The following is a 17,290-nucleotide window of genomic DNA, read 5'->3' on the forward strand; positions in this document are numbered from 1 at the left end:
AGTAAACTTTTGAATTATTTGATGTCAAAAATATCTTTATTCTACCCTCCCACTTGACTGGTAGTTTGGGTGAGAATAGAATACTAGGTAAAGTTCATTTTCCCTGAGAAATTGGAAGGCATCTTTCAGCATGTAATGTGGTAGACGAAAATTTAAAATGTTGTAATGGATCCCTTTCCTTTGTTTGTGTTTTAGTAATTGTTTTTGCATTACATTTTGGAAGCTTTTAGAGTTTCCTTTTATGTCTGTTGTTCTGTTTTCATTTGAGTCATTCGCCTAGTCACTCTGAGGAATTTTCATGTGCATAATTAATTTTTCTCTAATTTTTCAGTCCTTTAGGAGGTATTATGGGGATGAAATTTCATAACTGTTGGATTTTAGGGCTTCCAGATTGATCCTTGAAGATTGACATCGTTTATCTTACCTTTTCCATGTTCTTTTCTGAGAGAGTTACTTGCCTTATGTAGTAGTACTTCTGATGTTTAATTTCAATTATATTTTAAAGGGCTTGTCACTATCTTTCTTTTCCTGATAGTAGCTATGTTTATCTGGTTTTTATTTTTTGACACTATGTCTTCTCTTGATTCTGTATTATATATACATACATATATATATAATCTTTCATCTGTTTACTTTTTTGGTGTAGTTTGTTTTGAAATCCTTTGGCTTCTCCTCTTTACATTGAAAATATTTTTTAAGTAACAACTGATCATCATCTGCCCATTCATATTCCAGAGGCATCAAAAACCTCATTGTAATCCTTGTCTTGCTGAGAGCAGGCTTCCTAGTTGTCAGACTACCTATCTCCATAGTTGGCACATTACTTATTCCTTATCTCTATAGGGACAGAGCCTGCTTTTTAGTTGAGGGATCACAAAATGTCACAATGAGGACTTCTTTTCTTGGGCTGTAGAGTTACACCCAAGAAGCTCCCTTTCCCAGCTTCTTGAGGCAGGAGGTAGAGAGAAGATTCTTATATCTTGCTTTTAGGTGGGAGAAAAAGGTTCTCAAGAGTGTGCAGGATGTAGACTTCATTGCATCTCATCTTCACTCTCACATGCTCTCCTGACCCTGTCACAAAGTCTAGAGCCTTTCAGAGACCAGACAATTGTTGTCCTACCAGTACAGTGGAATATGAGGAATTATCATCTAGCTATAGACTTGGAGAAGGGGACCTGAGATGTTCCAACCACGTATAAAGTCCTCCAACTAATCTCTCCTTTCAGTCCTCGCCTGCCTCCACTCCCATAGTGCTCATGCCACCAACAGCTAAGCCTCTTTAAGGCTTTAGGGCAAATTGCTGCATTGATTCACAGTTTACTTACAGACACCTGGATTGTTACTTACTTTACATAGCAAGTTAGTTATCATACTTCCTTCTGTTTACTGTTCTCCATTTATTGATTTTTTTGTTTATATTATCTCCTCTTTTGTGTTATTTTTCTTTCTGGGTGAATTTAACAACTTATTTTTTGCAGTGTCATTTCTGCATTTTACTACCAATGCAAAGTGTAACAGTGTCAGCCATCTCTCTTTTCTACTCATCCTGTTCTCTTTTCAAGATCCTATGTTCCATTTTCATGAAAGTCATGTTTTCATACATCCTGTACAGATTTCCAAAACATTTCAAAAATGTCTTTGCCTTTTAGTTTTCACAGGTGATCTTTCATTTTGACTCACTTGTGTGATACTAATCATGCTCACTTTCTCTCTTTTTTTTAAATTTTCCTATCATTAATGTACAACTACACGAATAACATTATGGTTACTAGACTCTCCCTATTATTAAGTCCCAACCACATACCCCATTACAGTCACTGTCTTTCAGCATAGTAAGATGCTATAGAATAACTACTTGTCTTCTCTGTGTTATACTGCCTTCCCCGAGACCCCCCACTACATTATACATGCTAATCGTAATGTCCCTTTTTCCTCCTTATCCCGCCCTTCCCACACATTCTCCCCAATCCCTTGCCCTTTGGTAACTGTTAGTCCATTCTTGGGTTCTGTGATTCTGCTGCTGTTTTGTTCCTTCAGTTTTTTCTTTGTTCTTATACTACACAGATGAGTGAAATCACTTGTTACTTGTCTTTCTCCCCCTGGCTTATTTCACTGAGCATAATACCCTCTAGCTCCATCCATGTTGTTGCAAATGGTAGGATTTGTTTTCTTCTTATGGCTGAGTAATATTCCATTGTGTATATGTGCCACATCTTTATCCATTCATCTACTGATGGACACTTAGGGTGCTTCCATTTCTTGACTGTTGTAAATAGTGCTGCAATAAACATAGGGGTGAATATGTCTTTTCCAAACTGGGCTGCTGCATTCTTAGGGTAAGTTCCTAGGAGTGAAATTTGTGGGACAAATGGTATTTCTGTTTTGAATTTTTTGAGGAACCTCCATACTGCTTTCCACAATGTTTGAACAAATTTACATTCCCACCAGGATTGTATGGGGGTTCCTCTTTCTCCACATCCTCGACAACATTTGTGGTTCTTTTTCTTTTGGATTTTGGCCATCCTAACTGGTGTGAGGTGATATCTAATTATAGTTTTAATTTGCATTTCTCTGATGTTTAACAATGTGGAGCATCTTTTCATGTGCCTGTTGGCCATATGAATTTCTTCTTGGGAGAAATGTCTGTTCAGCTCATGTGCCCATTTTTTAATTGGATTATTTGCGTTTTGTTTGTTGAGGAGCATGAGCTCTTTATATAATTTGGGTGTCAACCTCTTAAGATACGTCATTTATGCATATGTTCTCCAATACTGTAGGATATCTTTTTGTTCTATTGATGATGTCCTTTGCTGTACAGAAGCTTTTAAGTTTGATATTGTCCCACTTGTTCATTTTTTCTTTTGTATCCCTTGCCTGGGCAGATATGTTCATGAAGAATTTGCTCATCTTTATGTCCAAGAGATTTTTGCCTATGTTTTTCTCTAAGAGTTTTATGGTTTCATGACTTACTTTCTAGTCTTTAATCCATTTTTAGTTTACTTTTGTGTATGGGGTTAGACAATAATCCAGTTTCATTCTCTTGCATGTATCTGTCCAGTTTTGCCAACACCAGCTATTGAAGAGGCTATCATTTCCCCATTGTATGTCCATGGCTCCTTTATCATATATTAATTGATCATATATGGTTGGGTTTATATCTGGGTTCTCTAATCTGTTCCATTGGTCTATGGGTCTCTTCTTGTGCTAGTACCAAATTGTCTTAATTACGGTGGCCTTGTAGTAGAGCTTGAAGTTGGGGAGCATAATCCCCCCAGTTTTGTTCTTCCTTCTCAGGATTGCATTGGCTATTTGGGGTCTTTTGTCATTCCATATGAATTTTATAACTATTTGCTCTAGTTCATTGACAAATGCTGTTGGTATTTTGATAGGGATTGCATTGAGTCTGTAGATTGCTTAGGACAGGATAGCCATTTTGAAAATATCAATTCTTCTTAGCCAAGAGCATGAGATGAATTTCCATTTATTAGTGTCCTCTTTAATTTCTTTTAAGAGCTCCTGTAGTTTCCAGGGTATAGATCTTCCACTTCCTTGGTTAGGTTTATTCCTAGGTATTTTATTCTTTTTGATGCAATTGTGAATGGAATTGTTTTCCTGATTTCCCTTTCTGCTAGTTCATAACTAGTGTATAGGAATGCAGCAGATTTCTGTGTATTTATTTTGTTTCCCACACCTTTACTGAATTCAGATATTAGATCTATCAGTTTTGGAGTGGATTCTTTAGGATTTTTTTATGTACAATATCATGTCATCTGAAAACAGGGACAGTTTGACTTCTTCCTTACCAATCTAGATACCTTTTATTTATTTGTGTTGTCTAATTGCTGTGGCTAGGACCTCTAGAACTACATTGAATAAAAGTGGGGAGAGTGGGCCTCCTTGTCTTGTTCCCAATCTTAAAGGAAAAGCTTCCAGCTTCTCGTTGTTAAGTATAATGTTGGCTGTGGGTTTTTCATATATGTCCTTTATTATGTTGAGGTACTTGCCCTCTATACCCATTTTGTGTTAGAGTTTTTATAATGAATGGATGTTGAATTTTGTCAAATGCTTTTTCAGCATGTATGGAGATGATTATGTGGTTTTTGTCCTTCTTTTTGTTGATGTAGTGGATGATGATGGATTTTGGAATGTTGCACCATCCTTGCATCCCTGGGATGAATCCCACTTGATCATGATGGATGACCTTTTTGTTGTATTTTTGAATTCGATTTGCTAATATTTTGTTGAGTATTTTTGCATCTACATTCATCAGGGATATTGGTCTGTAATTTTCTTTTTCTGTGGTGTCTTTGCCTGGTTTTGGTATTAGAGTGATGTCAGACTCATAAAATGACTTTGGGAGTGGTCCGTCCTCTACTACTTTTTGGAAAATTTTAAGGAGGATGGATATTAAGTCTTCACTAAATGTTTGATAAAATTCAGCAGTGAAACCATGTGGTCCAGCAGTTTTGTTGTTAGTTTTTTGATTATCAATTCATTTTCTTTGCTGGTAATGTGTCTATTCAGATTTTCTATTTCTTCCAGGGTCAGCCTTGGAAGGTTATATTTTTCTAGAAAGTTGTCCATTTCTTCTAGGTTATCCAGTTTTTTACCATATAATTTTTCTTAGTATTCTCTCATAATTCTTTGTATTTCTGTGGTGTCCGTAGTGATTTTTCCTTTTTCATTTCTGATTCTGTTTATGTGTGTGGACTGTCTTTTTTCTTGGTAAGTCTGGCTCGGAGTTTATCTTTTTATTTATTTTCTCAAAGAACCAGCTCCTGCTTTCATTGATTCTTTCTATTATTTTATTCTTCTCAATTTTATGTATTTCTGCTTTAATCTTTATTATGTCCCTCCTTCTACTGACTTTGGACTTCATTTGTTCTTCCTTTTCTAGTTTCATTAATTGTGAGTTTAGACTGTTCATTTGGGATTGTTCTTCTTTTCTGAGGCAGGCCTGTATTGCAATAATTTCCCTCTTAGCACAGCCTTTGCTGCATCCCACAGATCTCACTGTCTTTAGTTATTGTTATCATTTGTCTCCATATATTCTTTGATATCTGTTTTTATTTGGTCATTGATCCATTGAGTATTTAGGAGTGTGTTATTAAGCCTCCATATGTTTGTGTGCTTTTTCATTTTCCTTGTGTAATTTATTTTTAGTTTCATAACTTTGTGATCTGAGAAGCTGGTTGGTACAATATCAATCTTTTAGAATTTACTGAGGCTCTTTTTGTGGCCTAGTATATGATCTATTCTTGAAAATATTCCATGTGCACTTGAGAAGAATGTGTATCCTGTTGCTTTTGGATGGAGTGTTCTGTAGGTGTCTGTTAGGTTCATCTGTTCTAATACATTTTTCAGTGCCTCTGTGTCCTTACTTATTTTCTGCCTGGTGGATCTGTCCTTTGGAGTCAGTGGTGTGTTGAAGTCTCCCAAAATGAATGCATTGCATTCTATTTCATTCCTTAATTCTGTTAGTATTTATTTCACATATGTAAGTGATCCTGTGTTGGGTGCATATATATTTATAATGGTTATATCCTCTTGTTGGACTGACCCCTTTATCATTATGTAATGTCCTTCTTTGTCTCTTGTTACTTTCTTTGTTTGGAAGTCTATTTTGTCTGATACAAGTACTGCAACTCCTGCTTTTTTCTCCCTGTTAGTTGCATGATATATCTTTTTCTGTCCCTTTACGTTCAGTCTGTGTATGTCTTTGGGTGTGAAGTGAGTCTCTTGTAGGCAGCATATAGATGGGTCTTGTTTTTTTATCCATTCAGTGGCTCTACATCTTTTAATTGTTGCATTAGGACCATTATGTTTAGGGTGATTGTTGATAGCTAGGTACTTACTGCCATTGCAGGCTTTAGATTCGTGGTTACCAAAGGTTCAAGGGTAATTCCCTTACTATCTAACAGTCTAATTTAACTCACTTCGTATGCTATTACAAGCACAACCTAAAGATTCTATTTTTTTTACTTCTTTTTCTTCCTCTTTCATTCTTTGTTATGAATCATATTCTGTACTCTTTGTCTATCCCTTGGGTGATATCTATTTAGCCTTATGGATAATTCCATCTATAGGAGTCCCTCCAAAATGCACTGTAGAGGTGGTTTGTGTGAGGTATAATCTCTCAGCTTTTGCTTATCTGAAAATTGTTTAATCCCTCCTTCAAATTTAAATGATAACCTTGCCAGGTAGAGTATTCTTGCTTCAAGTCCCTTCTGCTTCATTGCATTAAATACATCATGCCACTCCCTTCTGGCCTGTAAGATTTCTGTTGAGAAATCTGATGATAGCCTGATGGATTTTCCTTTGTATGTGATCTTTTTTCTCTCTCTAGCTGCTTTTAAAGTCTGTCTTTATCCTTAATCTTTGCCATTTTAGTTATTATATGTCTTGATGTTGTCTTTCTTGGATCCCTTGTGTTGGGAGATGTGCACCTCCATGGCTTGAGAGACTATATCCTTCCCCAGATTGGGGAAGTTTTCAACAATTACCTCCTCAATTACACTCTCTATCCCTTTTTCTCTCTCTCCTTCTTCTGGTAGTCCTATAATGCGGATATTGTTCCCATTTGTATTGGTCACAGAGTTCTCTCAGTACTATTTCATTCTTAAGGATCCTTTTTTCTCTGTGTGCTTTAACTGCTTTGTATTACTCCTCTCTAATTTCTATTAGATTTATTGTCTCTTCTACTTCATCTAATCTGCTTTTAAATCCCTCCATTGTATGTTTCACTTCAGATATAGAATTTCTTAGTGATTGATTCTCCATCCTAACTTTGTCCCTGAGATCTTGCATATTTTTCTGTACCTCCATGAGCATGTTAATGATTTTAATTTTGAACTCTCTTTCAGGAAGATTGGTGAGTTCAGTTTCATTTGGCCCTTTTTCTGAGGTTTGTGAGATTTGGTTTGAACCATGTTCTTTTGATGTTTCATGTTTCTGTGTGTTGACCTGTAGTGCCCAGAACCTCCAGTCTCTGGAGCTGCTCAGCCCTTAGAGTGAGGTTGGGGGTTGTAGGGGAGCAGAGCTGGTGCCTGGGGGGAGGAAAGATCTATTTCCTGATTCCAGGCTGCAGTGCCTATCTGCAATATCAGAACCAGTGGGCCAAGCACACAGATGTAAGCCTCTGACTTTGTGTCTCTAGCTGTTATAGGCAGGGCCTCCCTCTCACTGGCCTGACGCCAGCACAGTGAGTGAAGGTTTGGGAGCTGGTGCCATAAGGCCAAGAGGAAGGCTTGGTCATCTGCATATCACAGTGGGGGGCCTCAGAGCTAAGTAGTCAGCCAGGTGAATGGAGCACCTGAAGCCCCTCAAATTTCCCAATGTCTGGGCAGAGTGTGCCCAGACAACCTTGTCCCCCACCCCATCCCTTCTCCTCTGCAGCAAGCTCCATGCAAACCCCACCCCTTCAGCTGCTCTCTTGCTGCTAGGAAGCCTCTCAGACTGTCTACCTTTCCCTTGTCCCAGAGCAGCCAGGTGTAGATCCTATCCTCCACAAATGGCTGGAATCTCAGTCTCTCAAGCCCTCTGCCTGTCCCAGCTCCCCATCCTCCAGAGCACCACACAATATCAGTTTCTGCTTGCAAAGCAGAGCTCCAGGGCTAAGTGTTCAGCAGTCCAAGGCTTCCACCCCCTCCTGGCTCTGTTTCCCTTCCTCCTACCAGTGATCTGGGGTGGGGGAAGGTCCCGGGTCCTGCTGGATCAAGGCTTTGGTATGTTACCCTGTTTTGTGAGGTCTGCTCTGTTCTGGTGCAGCCTTCTTTCCTGTTGCTGTTTTAGGGTTAGTTGTATTGACTGTATTTTCGCACTATCTGTGGTTTTGGGAGGAGTTCTCTGTCTCGCCTCTCATGCCACCATCTTGAATCTCTTGGTCTCATACTCACTTTCTCTTGTACTGAAGACATTTTTAAGGCCCCTGTGTTGGTTCTTCAATGTTTAGCTGTGTTCTGGATATCTCTCCCAAAGTCTATAAAATTAGGCTTAATTGTGCAGTTGTCAACATCCTTGCCTGTTCAGCCCTTGCTGATGAGCCCTCACTGATGAGCTGTGGTTGGAGTTTCAGACACTTCCCACTGTGGAGTCTTTGAACTCCCTGTAGAGGAAGTATCTAAAGATCACCATTTCTAACATCCTTTCTGAGTTTTCCTCTTTTTCTTCTCTTTTTGCTCTCCCTTTCCCAGTTTTCTTCTGGGATCATCTACAGTACTGCCAGCCCCCCACTATTTCTGTTCAAATAGATTCTAGGGATTTACTGTCTCTTTCTGCCAGAACTGAAGCATGTATTTTTGTGTTGGTGCAACAGCAGAAGACTGGCAGAATAGTACACAGTATCATGTATTGCTCACATTCTCCAGTTTTCAGACTTGTGCAGCTATTGACTTTCTGTGTGGTTGGAGGGAAAGGAGAAATGGTGAAAGTATTTCCTGATAGAGTACATAGCACATAGACATGAGTTGTGGGTTCTGGATGGGAAAGAGTTGAGGATTTCTGAGTTGTCAGGACAAACTGTACAGAGCTTTCAAAAGCCACCTCACCAGCTGGTCCAATGAAAGCAGGACAATCAGAAGAACTGTGGTTAGAAGACTGCGAAGGACCACACTGCAGCAAGGTACTCTCCCCAAGTGAAGCATGTGCACTTCTAAAAAAATCTGACTTAAAGTAGCCCTAATTATATGCTTATCAACATCTCATGTTTAAGCACAGAAATTCTTGAATCTGTTTAAAACAGACTGGATCATGGGAAGGAACATGCCAATGAGGAATAATTATGCAAGGGCAGGGGGATGGAAAGAAGAAAATGGGAAAGTAAAGTAGTTCTCCCCCACCCCCTGTTAAAGGAAGATAAAAGTGAGAGACTGCCTCTTCTTAAAGGCTGCCTTACTCTTGTGATGGCTGTTCTGTCTGTGGACAATATATGCCTGCCAATAAACTTCTTTTGCTGCTTACTGCAACCTCTTGTCTCTTGTTTCCCATGAATTTGTTGGAGAGAACCATTTTCTCTATCACCACAAGAACCCAGGACCAGAAAAAGCCTCTGCCTGTGACAGTTCCTGCCTCCTTAGTACTGAGCAGAGTACTAGTGGACCAATGATTGCATTTAAATGCATATCAAGTGCTACAGTTAGGGGAATTTCCAATGAATATTGGCCATGGTGATTTTCTGCTTAATTCACAGTGCTTTCTCAATTCCTAGTCATCTTTATATGATATTAAATATTTTGGGGGTGATGTCGGGAGATCTTTTAAAATCTTTTATAAGACACCACTTAAAATTATGGTAACTTCATAAAGCTTTAGTTAAATTTTAAACTGTAATGTTATGTACAGTATTTTCATTTATTCAACAAGTATGGTAAGCTCTGGTCATGAACAGTGAAGTAGGATTTTGGAAATCCTAATATAATGCAAAAGTAATTGATTAATCATGCTTACTATGTTTCAAGAAGGCCATAACAATGCTTCCTGACATTTTTGCCTTCTAAACTCCTAATATCCTGAAAAACTCATATAGCAAAATATCAGTTGAAATGTTTTGTAAAAAGAAAACTTGATCTATGAAATTGGATGGTTAGAAAAAAGGGAGCAGATATAGAGAAAACACATTAAAGTTTTATTTTTAAATTCCACTAGGTCTATTTCAGTATACTTTCTAGCTTGCTAATGTTGTAGCTGCTATTACAAGTAAAAAAGAAAATTAAGATAGCAGATTATGTCATATAAAGTTGTAAATAAGAAATACATCATAGAAAAGCTTTAGCAGACCAAGTATTTCTGAAGGTTAGTTTATTAGTGCATTTTAGAATAATAGTGCCACTATTATGGTACGGTAGCTCAGAGCAGACACTACTTTAGTGTAATATTGGGCAAATTAATTAGACTTCTGATTTTCAATTTTCTTCTTTGCAAGGTGCACACTCATAGGTTTTTAGTGAGGATTAAATAAGGCCATGTTACAATATGTGGTAGCCCTTGGTGCATAGTAAATGCTTTAAAAAATGTGGTAAGTTTCTGTAAAAAATAAATTCTATAGAGTAATACTGTGAGAAATTTTTCTTTTCATGGATTTGGGTTTCTTAATCTAATAAATGTACCTTCCTTCATCAGTTTGGCCAATGCTATATAGATTATGTGTTCCTACTTCCTTGCTGAAATTAATAAATAAAATGATGTTGCTTTGATTAGGCAGCAGTGAGCTTTATATCCCTAATTCCTGGAATATTGTGAGTGCATAATAAATACTACATGATGAATTAATTAACACTCAAAATGAAACCAGCCCTTCTTCATTTATTAAAACCACTTAAGTTTAATGTGTAGAATATCTGGGTAATGCTTAAGGATTACCAGTTATCTCCAGACCTCACTCTTCAATATTAAATATAGATGAAGGCACTTTATATAGATAATTTATCCATGCAATTGTGCATTGGGAATGTTTCCCCTATTTACATGGAAGACAATTTAGACATCCTTCATGAAAGGAACTCCCTCTGCTTTTTAAAAAAAATATGCAATGGAAAGTTTTATACTCCTTGTAGCTCTGTCCATTAGGTGACATTCAAGGCACTTGGGCCCATTGAGCAGTTTCAAGAATTACAACACATACTCCCTGTCTCTAGTAGCTTATGAAATATCTGGAGATATTAGCTAGAGAACTCAAAAGCTTTCAGTGCATTAATTGAATAGTATACATACATTCTACAGATTGAAGAGATAAGGCTGGACAAAGAAGGTTTCACAAAGGAACTGAGGCTTGAGTTGGGCTTTGGAGGAAGTGTAGTATTGAGTGTTTTGGGAAAGGTGAATGGGAAGAAGAGGAAAGTGAACACAACAGGAGACAGGAAGAGGCATGACATATTCAGAGTTCTTGAAGTTGTTTCATATTTGCTTTCTGTTTAAAATGAGCATTGGTTTCTTCTTACATGGAACTTTTTAGCAATGGATATATTTTAATTTGATGGTGTTTCTGCAATACAAATATATTTCCAGTAAACAGCATTCGGGAGGAAGAATCTTGATCGCACATGTAATAAACCAAAACTAGAATCCAGGCCTATGCAAATGCTCAGTAAAATTTTTTCCCTCCAGGTTTTCTTTCTCATCCTTGGATAAGGCTGTATTTAAGACATTTAAAAAAAAAATGTAGTCTTTCATTGGAAACCTACTTTAAACCATATCAGAAAAATAAAACTAGAGATAATTTTGATGAGGGTAGTTTCAGGTTGGGTTCTCTAGGAAGCAGATTCTGACATGAAGATAAGCCTGGAGAAACTTTTATGAATTGCCCTTGGGGCCAACGTCCGCAGAAGAGAAGGAAAGGAAGCAGGATTCAGCCGGGGGAGTTCAGTCCTGATGCAGCCTGGTTGAATGTCGCGTCCAAGCCCACATGTTGCTCTGAAGTGGAGATGACATTTCTCAGAAGCCTATGATGTGGTGAGGGGCCAGGATGAAAGCTTCCTCAGGAGTCAGGTGAGGTCTTAGTTGAGGCAGCTTTCTCCAGCGGAGGGAAATTTATTGAGAGGCCTGAGATATGTGAGCTGTTAGCACTCTTCCAGTTTCTGGGGGAGTAAGTCATTCAGTCTTGAGGAAGGATCTGGCCAGCTCATCAGACCACCCTCTGCAGGAGGTAAAGCCGTTTGGTGGAGATCTGGATGCACAAAGCATTGTTTTGCCTGATGCAAATTCAGATGAAGCTGTGGATCATTCAGGCAACATCCCCAGTGCCAACATCCAAGAGCCACTAGCACTTTGCTGGAATTAAGAGGTATAGGGGCTTTATTAGTTTGTTTGGCCTGCTATAGCAAAATACCTCAGACTAAGAAGCACCAGAATTTTCTTACATTTCTGGATGTTAGAAGTCCAAAATCAGGGTTTCGGGTAATTCAGTTTCTGGTGAGAGCTCTCTTTTGGGCTTGCAGATGGCCACCTTCTTGCTATGTCCTCGTGTGGCATTTCCTCACTATTGGCATGTGCAGAGAGAGCTCTCTGGTGTCTCCTCTGATAAGAGCACTAATCCTATTAGATTAGATTCCACTCTTATGACCTCATTTAATCTTAATTACTTCCTTAGAGTGCCCATTCCCAAATGTAGCCACATTGAGGGGTATGGTTTCAACATGGGAATTTAGGGGGCGTGGGGGGAACACAAACACCTATAATAAGGGCAGCGGAGTAATATAAATGATTTCTGCTCCCCTGAAGAAGTGTTCTTGTTTTTGTTTTTTTTGACATCAAGTAAAAACAGAAAAACAATAAAAATAATACTATTCTCCTGCTTCATTCAACCTCAGATGAGTTTCTCCTGCATTGCCCTTTTGCAAGTTGCCTAGAGTAGCCTGGGGTCAACCAAAGATGAAAATTATATGCCTAATTGAAAATTTGCCATGCTTGGGGCTGAAGTCTACTCAAGGCAAGCACATTTTCTAAAGGGGAGCAGACTTGAATTAATTTGGGATAAGCTCACTACTGCCAATGAATTTAGTCCAATTTTCTTCCTATCAAAACATATGAAAATAGTAATTATCCATTAATTTATTCAATAAGTATATTTTAAGTGACTACTGCAGGTCCCATGTATTTCAACTTATGTTTAATTTACCTCCCATCCCCATTCATGATTACCAGCATACTTTGTGAAAATTAAAGTAGTCTCTAATAGTTTCTCTGTTTAGTTTCTAATTTAAAATTAACTTTTACTAATCAGTGCCATTACTAAAAAGCTTTTTGTTATGTATAACATGAAAATTCCTGGAGTTGTAGAAATAATAGTAATTTTCTCTACTTTTCAGAGATGAAGGATAAGTTACAAAATATTTAGTTGAATTGATTGATAGTTGTGGAGAATGCATTCTTGTAATTACAAATACTTGGGTTAAATGGGATATTTTTAATAAATGTATATATCACAGTAGGCCTTTATATTGGACCTTTTAGTAACTACTATGAATATGCTCTTTTCAACTCTGGAGAGACTGAGGGGAATTAACTACTTAAAAGAAAATGCAGGTCTCTTTCCATTAAGAGTGTTTATGTGACACTGCAATAACGAAAGACAGCAATTTCTTTGGTATTAGGATACAGAGGAAAGGAGATTGAAAATCTCACTGTGTAAATAGTGAAGAAATATTTTACAGTTCTTTTGGAAGGTGGGGGGAGTGTTCAGAGAGTGGATGGGGAATGGAGATGAGGTAGTGGGGTAAGACTTCTTACACTACAGAAGTCACAGTGTTTATTGACCCTTCCTTGTCCTGGTTACCTTTACTTTCTCTTTTGTATTTAGCAGTTTATAGATCATAACACTGGATAAGGTTTTGAGACTCTCTCCTAAACCTGACCCTACTGCCAAGCTGTTCATAAAATCCACTGCACACTTGCTCCCAGGCACTGCATTGAAGATCAAATCCCACTTTAATCTCCTGTTTCTGGAATGTTTTCAGCTGAAGGGTAGAGAATGATTCCATTGTTCTCTGTGATAGCTTTAGGTGTTCTCTAGAGGGTGATGAGCACTTGGATTTCTTTTCTTCTCTTTTCATTTCTTCATTATGCCAGCTTTTAAAAATTCACAGTTGAAATATGTGACTTGGCACATCCAGGCACTAACATTACCTTCCTATTGAATGTGGGACATATCTAGTCATCCTTCTTAAATGGATTCTGACCCAAAGGATAAAACAATCATTCTAAGTTCACCTTTCGTGAAGTTCATATGAACTAGTGGAAATTCAGTCCTGCTGAGGGTATTTCAAATACATCATCAATTATAAACACTCATCATTATTTGTTCTTCACGCGGTATTTGAAAAAACAAATGCTATGTTGTGATATTTGTCAATATATCTATATCTATTCTTTCAAGTAATATGTCAGTCAGAGAGTAGCACATCATGTGATCAAGAGCTAAACTTTGTGAGAGAGTGCTAAAACAAAGAAATTACTTAGAGCCAGAATAATAAGTAAGATTCATAGGAGACATAGATTGAGTAAATCCTTGAAAGGTATAAATATTTATCCCGAAATTGAGGGCACAAACCCAGTGTGGGAGTAAGACTAATTAGACTATATTTCAGAGACCATGAGAAAATTGGCCTAGTTCTAAATTACCTAGAGACAGTGTCTTGAAAACCACCTGTCTTTATCTAGTTCACTATTTTACTTTTCACATCCCATGTAAAATAGGTTCTCAAGAGATGTTTCTTGAATGAATAGATGTAAATTCAAATAAGTGGAAAGCCAGAGATAAGGCTGGGTGAGTTAAGATTATTTTCTGAACACTTTAGATAAATATTTAACTTTGTAAGGCAGGCTTGTAAGTCATTTCATCCAACTGACCACTTGCCCTTTCCCTCTGAAAGCCAGATATCCTCGTGACTTGATGTTCAATCCCCTTTTCATCTACAATCTTATAGCCTCAAGCAGATAATGCCATTTTGCCATGATGAGAATCATGTACAAACTAGTGTTTTCTTCAATTGAACTTTTGAGTGTGAGAGGTTACTGATATCCAGAGCTGAGAGCAAAATCCAAAAAGAAGCTGAAAAGACATATTTGAAACAAAATAAAGAAAAGGGCTGCGTAAAACAAGACATTTTCTATTGGTCTGTGCTTCGCATATCTTCTGATAGCAAAGATGTGCTTAGAAGCCAAACTATCAGTTCAGCAGGAGAGAGTTTTGTCAGCCAGGAGAGCAACCAGGCAGGTCAATAGAAATATACTGTGAGCTGAATGATGCTCTGACCTGTGTCTAAATATCCTACTCAAGGCAGGTGTGGAAGTGGGTCTGAGTTTCTCTGGCTCAGGTCCGTCAGCTAATAATGCACCTACCTTAATTTTTGCCAAAGTTTATACACCCACCTGAAGAAGATTACTGTAATATGTTTTTAAAAGTTCCTTACCTACATGTTGAATTTACTTCTATTCTTTCCCAAGAGTAGGTCAGCTGCATAGTTGGGAAACAGAAATCCAAGCACATTGGCTCCACTTGAAGTCCTTTGGCACATCCTGCAGCCTTTAAGTGTAACATTCAGACTCATTAGGACGGAGGACAGAACTCATCTGTCACATTCCCCCTCCCTCCTTTCCTTTAATAAGTATTTATTGAGTACCTGCTGTGTGCCTAGAACTGCTCACTGCCAAGGATCCAGCGATGAATAAGGAAAATAGACTTGTGGGGTCATTATCCCTACATCTCAGTGTTGATCTCAAGGATGTTTAAATGGGCCCTTTGCCTTTTCAAATAGTGATTTTGAGCCTGTTTCTCCTCCTCCCCATTTTTTGTTTGATTCCTACTCGTTTTTAAAGATCCACTCAGGCCCCTGCCCTCCCGGCCCTCTCTGGGACCCGAGGCCAGAGGCACACATTCTGCACGTCCACGGCACATTGTGTCTCCCTCTCTCATGGCGCTTGTTTGATGTGCTTTTCTCTGCAGCTTGCATGATGCCTACCACACGGTAGGTACTTAGTCAACATTAGTTTCCTTCTTCTATTATCTTAGAGTTCATCCCTTTCTTCATCAAATCTTATTTTTCAGATAATTACTTTTAGGATGTGGATTTTATTTATTCCCTCGGCAAACATTTCTTGAGCTTCTGCTTTGTGTCAGTCATCACAGAGGCCTGGTTGCATTTGTGATCTCTTCAACTGTGTGGAAGAAATGGAAGCTCAGATGTGATATTGTTGGTCTTACAGTTCCTATGTGACAGAAAGGCTTCTCAAATTCAGATCTTTGTGACTTAAACCCATGCTCTTTTTTTATGCCATGCTTTCCTTTTTTTTTTTCCTCTGGGACAAAGTGTAATTTTCTGTACATTTTACATAGTAAGTAAGGACATTCTAAGGTTTAAGTCCTGTTACAACAAACTTCGAAAGACCTCCAGATTCACTTGTCATTTGATCATAATGAACATATTGTTAGAAATTCTAGACAGTCAGGATCTTAACATAAAAAAACAGACAATTAGGACTGTTTTTGTTTTTCTCTTTGCTAATAAATTATCATATAGAAAAACAAAATACTTTTTTGCACCTAATGGAGGATGGAGAAGGGTTCAGTGCAAAGTGCACCCTTACTCCTTAAAGCATGCCGATTGAACCTACTCATGCTGCCTTGTTTAGAGAACTGGTTTTAGATGGCCTTCTTCATTTGCCTTTCCAATGGGGGCCTATGGTGAAAGAATTTTTTTTCCTATTTCATCTCCCTGTTATGTATTCTGTATAAATGCATGAGCTTACTTGGTCTGTATATATTGTAGAAATAAGGATCAATGAGTGGGGGCTGGGGCAAACAGAGAAATGAGTTAAGCTACAGCTGGTTTTACCAGCATTTGTGCAGCAGATTAAAGATGGTTATGAATTCTTTGATATTCTCTTTGCAGAGAAGTGAAGTTATTTCCCCTTCCCTTGAATTTGGGCAGATTCCATGACTGGCTGATATAATGTGGTAGAAGTGACACAATGCTAATTTCCAGGCCTGGGCCTTTATCCACTGATAGTTGCTATTCCCTAGATCCCTGATCTATCATGTGAGAAGCCCAACATGCTGACCATGTAAAGAGCGGGACTGCATATAGGGAGAAAGGGACCCACCAGGCTTAGTCTTCCAGATCTCCTTGGAAGGATCAGGCTTGGACCACTGCCCCATCACACACCCCCATACCAGTGCAACCACCTAGCAGAGTACCATGGAGTGACTGCGATTGGTACTACATTTTTCTGGGAGCAGAAGAATCTTCCAGATGAACTCTTCTTGAATCCTTAAACACTATTACTCCATTAAAGTTTGGGAAATTTGTTGGCAATAATAGGTAACTGGAACAGTTTGTAGGTACCAAGTCATCAGTTAATGATTACTTTAAGTGATTCCATATCTACTAAGAGACTCACTGAGGCCAAGTAGATACATTGTGGCTTCCATTTCTTTGATGGTCAACAGTTTATATATATGCTACTTAAAGGGGAAGAAATGTTCTAGTGCATTAAAAACAAACAAACTCTGTAACTGATGTTAATCATACATATTTATTTATTACTTGAAACTTTTTAACCAACATTTACATATGTTTTCTCTAAGTATTCTTACCATATGTCTAGTAAGGTCATTTGTCAAGTTTGGTTTATGCTGTCTTGCAGACGGTGAAGTTGAGGTATGGGGGTCTGGTTACCTTTCTACAGTAACATAGCTAAGATTCTCAGCACATGCTGTGTTTTCTCTTTGTATATGCTCTAAAATTTAATTAATTTTAAGGTAATTATCTGTTTAGCATCTGTCATACCAACTAGACTT

Source organism: Manis pentadactyla, chromosome 1 (assembly GCF_030020395.1).
Source record: "Manis pentadactyla isolate mManPen7 chromosome 1, mManPen7.hap1, whole genome shotgun sequence".
In the NCBI taxonomy this organism is placed as follows: domain Eukaryota; kingdom Metazoa; phylum Chordata; class Mammalia; order Pholidota; family Manidae; genus Manis; species Manis pentadactyla.